This window comes from Alligator sinensis, unplaced genomic scaffold (genome assembly GCF_000455745.1).
Source record: "Alligator sinensis unplaced genomic scaffold, ASM45574v1 scaffold374_1, whole genome shotgun sequence".
In the NCBI taxonomy this organism is placed as follows: domain Eukaryota; kingdom Metazoa; phylum Chordata; order Crocodylia; family Alligatoridae; genus Alligator; species Alligator sinensis.
Genome location: NW_005842383.1, coordinates 657,571 through 661,637, shown reverse-complemented (window position 1 = coordinate 661,637; position 4,067 = coordinate 657,571). Strand labels below are relative to the sequence as shown.

Genomic DNA, 4,067 nt, shown 5'->3' with positions numbered 1-4,067 from the left:
GCCCGCAGCGCCCGAGGGAGTTGCTTGACTTAATGGCTCCGGCTCTTCACGGCGGGGGCGTTAACCGTCCTGTCCCTCTCCTCATGCTCCATTAATCAAGCGGTCTTTCCTGGGGAGGCCTCCTGGCTGCCACCTACCCCCGTTCAGCTCCGGGGAAGCGGGAAGGGGGAGGGTGAAGCAGCTGAAGACGAAGCTCGGTCTGTGTGGGGCAGCCCCCAGCTTGGGAAATTTTCTTTCCTTCCTTCTATCTAATAACAAGTGTGGGTTATATCCCAGACTGTGGCATCTGGATGAAAAACTGGGACTTCTAGAAGAAAGACTGAATATGGGGTTGTGGTAGCTCACAACCTTAAAGCCTTCCCGCAGGCATTGGGTGTTGGCTACATCCAAGGCAGGCAAGTGCCAGGCCTCCTACCCGGTCAAAGCCAGAGTTTCCTGCCTAGAGGGTCTTTCCCCTTCACTTAGTGCCAGACCAACACTATGTATGGGATATAACCCACACTTCTTGTTAGAAAGAAGGAAAGAAAATTTTACCCCATGGTCATATTAGTATGAGCTGCAGGGTTTTTGCCTTGCTCTGTAGTGGGGGGCATGGCCCTCTTTCTAGGATCGCTTGAGCATATATTGACAGTATTTTATAGAAGTAGGCCATTGGCTGCTGTGGTTCCCCTATGTTACCAGTGGCAGGTTATGGTGTTAGGTCTGTGTTGTGTCAGGGTTGAGGGTAGTTTTATGTAGAGTTTAGATCATGGATTGTGTGGGATGGTTTGGATAGGGATCACCCTGCCTTAGGCAGGGGTTGGACTAGGTAGCCTCTGGACTAGGTGACCTTCCAGCCCTACGTCTCAATGGCTCTATGACTATGACAAGATGGTCAGTTTCCCATGATGATTTCTTGGACATGGGTTGAAAATCTGCTCATTTGCTTGTTGAGTGCCTCAGGCTGTGCTGTAGTTGAGGCCTATGTGCTGAGGCAGTGGTTCTGAACCATTTTAGATTTGAGGCACCCATCCAAAACTGTTCAGAATTTAGTATGGTTGTTTAAAGAACTGATTTTAAATATATTGTGTACATTATAATATAAATGTTGTAATTGATATTAATTAGTATGTTAGTAATTGATTAGGTTGGTGATTCTCAACTCGGGCGCCTGGAGATCCTTTTAAGAGTTCCACAGGGTGCCACACAATGTTAGCACTGTTTGGTTTACAAGTATGATTCACACAATAAACCCAGGAATTTTGTATGGAAAATGCCAGCTTAGTTTTTTCACTCTTTTTGACTACAGAAAAATAGAGCAGTTTTTTAGTTGCAAAGAACTCAAAAACACCACAACTATGGATTTTTGAGGGGTGTTTTGAGTCTGTCCACAGGTGCCTTGGGTCTAAAAAGGTTGAGAACCACCGGATTAGATTATATAATTAATATTATATCCAACCCACTGCAATATGGTATACCTCTTGCAGAGCCCGAATGGAAAGAAACTGTAGCAGGGGTGTGTGCTCCTGCTGCAGCCTTTCCAGGTCCTACACTGCATGGCGTCTTGTGGAAATGAAAACATGTGGCCCATACACCCACGCACCTCTTGTTTTCAGGAGGTGGTGTAGCCAAATTTGAGAAGTGGCTGCTGGAGAAAGCTGCACCTGCTTGCATTATGCTATGCCTACAAACATGCCATTTCTGCTGCAGCTCTTCCCAGTTTGGTTCTGATATGCCTCCTGAAAATGGAAAAAGGTGACTACGCCTGAAAGCTTGCCAAGAACTTTTTTCCAACTGCTTACTTGGTCTAATAAAAGATAGGACATCTACTCAGAAAACCTTGCCTCCTGAAAATGGAGGCATATGGGATGCTTATACCTGGTGGCAGCAGCAACTTGAATATAAATGCTGCTCCCCCAGGCAGAGCTACCCCGCTTAAGCCAGACAGGCACACCTTTCTGCTGCAGCTTCTTCCCAGTTTGGCTCCACATGCCTTGTGAAAAGAGATGCATGGGGAATTTCACCCTGTGGTGTCAGTGCTGCAGCACCTCTGACTGGTTCTCGCAGTTTCCCAATTGGTTAACAATGACCAGCGCACCTCTTGCTTTTGGCCATGTAAATCCCCTAGAGCTTTCAGTTTTCCTCCATCATTTTAATGCTGCTGTAATATACTGTTTAGTGAATGCAAAATTACCCTTCCTTCCAGGTCATTCTTCCTCATTTTTCTATCCCATGGATTTTAATTCTTTACTTTCATTTCGGTGCTCCTGTCTCAGTGCACCCTTTGCCATTTGAGAGCTGATTTGGGAGATGGTATGAATTGAAACAATCCTATCTGCTTCTTGATTCTGTCTGTTGCCCTTTGTGCTGGTTTTGAATGACAGGTTCAGGGCTGAGTAGGTTGGAGTGCTTTGTAATCAAACCGGTGGTCTCTAATTTGTCTAGTTTTGATGCTGATGGCTGACATCTCTGAAGGGCAGCAGGTACAAAGGAAGAATCAGGAAGAAGTTAGATTACTGAGCAAAATTAGTCCTTTGTATAAATCTGAACAGAGTTACGCCAGCAATGGCTTTGTCTATTTGTTTCATGCCTGCATAAACTGAGGCATTACTTTTTTATGAGGCAGGGATAACATATCTGGTACCAATTTGCCACAGTAATAATCTTTGTACATTTATAGGAGTGAAATAATCTGTTTTTCACCTTTCTAGATTGTGTGTTTAGTAATTGGATTACCTCTTAATCTGGGGCACTGACCTCATATTGAAATTTTAAATGGAACTAGAAGAAAATGGCTTGGTATCACAGGCTCCTTGTTTCTGTTTTCTGGTGAAATTGGAAATCTTGTCTTTTTAAGGAAAAATGTGAGTTTCTGGATTTCCCTCTGACCCAGGATGTTGCTTACCACATTTGTGATTAATTTAAATACCATTGCTCTTTTTTTTTTAGTGTAAGAGACTCATGTAGCAGGGAAGCGAACTGTAAAAGAGAGAATGTGTTGATTTGGGGAGGGCTGTCCGGGTAGCCCTTTCTCTCTCATTCTCCTCTCTTCCTGTTCTTTATTGTAGCAGTGGTACAGCACAGGCGTAAATGTTGCTAAATTGTCAGTTACACTTTAGGAATGAACTCTCTTTGTATTTTGGATGCATTTGTCTCCAGTGAGGTTAAAAAGGCTGCCTTTGGAGCATGTGTTTAAGAAGCTATTTATTGCTATTGAGCAAAAATGTGTTGTGCAGTTATTTATCCCACTTCCCTCTTAGCTTGCTGGCCCTAAGTAGCATTATGACATCTTTTGTCTTTTTCTGATAGCACCCTGGTATCATGTTATGCTGTAGCATTTCCATTGTTGTTAACACTATTACATTTAAAATAAATACTTTATCCAGAAAAATATACCAGGACTAGAAAAACTATTGAGTCTGCTCAGCATTGCCTGGTATTATTCTGGATTTCTGTATGACGTAATAGGCTGTTTCCAAAGTACTGTACTTGGCGGTGATTACTTGTATTGTAGTAATGACTAGATAGTTTATGAATACAGAACAGAAAGATGGTCTCTGCCCAAAGATCTTGCAATTTGCACAATAGGCAGGAGAAAGCAGATGAACACAGGAGATTGAAGAAGTGGCACACCAGCGGCCTTTATGCTGGCAAGGAGGGTTCAGTGTTTTATGGATGTAGGAACACTGTGCTGCAGGGTAGAAGAGGCTAAGACTTTACCTTGTGTCAGCTACTCTTCAGTAAATACTTTTGTGCCTAACTATCTTGTGATAACTTAGCTGTCAAGGAAGACAGCTAGACCACAGTAAACTTGCACTTTCTCTCACCATGATGCATGCTCTGCTCCCTTTTCCCCCATTGTAGATAGTTTGTATGTCTATGCCCTTAGCTTTGTTATGGGGGGATGCCTTCCAAGCTTTAGGGGCAGAATGAGTGAAAGCACATAGGTGTTGGTTTGAAAACTTAAGTGGACAATGGAGGCCTGCACTGCGAGGCAGATCAAGGCAGGAATTTGCATCTTAACAGTGAATGAGAGATGATAGGCCAGGGTGACCAGAGTTACTCCCCCTGGGAGCCACATTCAATCC

The 4,067-nt window shown here is 43.6% G+C and overlaps 1 protein-coding gene across 1 annotated transcript in view; it reads left to right on the top strand.

Annotated features, from left to right (window-relative positions):
• OGDHL (oxoglutarate dehydrogenase like) overlaps positions 1–4,067 on the top strand; it is a 97,586-nt gene that overhangs the window by 1,602 nt on the left and 91,917 nt on the right. The window lies entirely within an intron of this gene.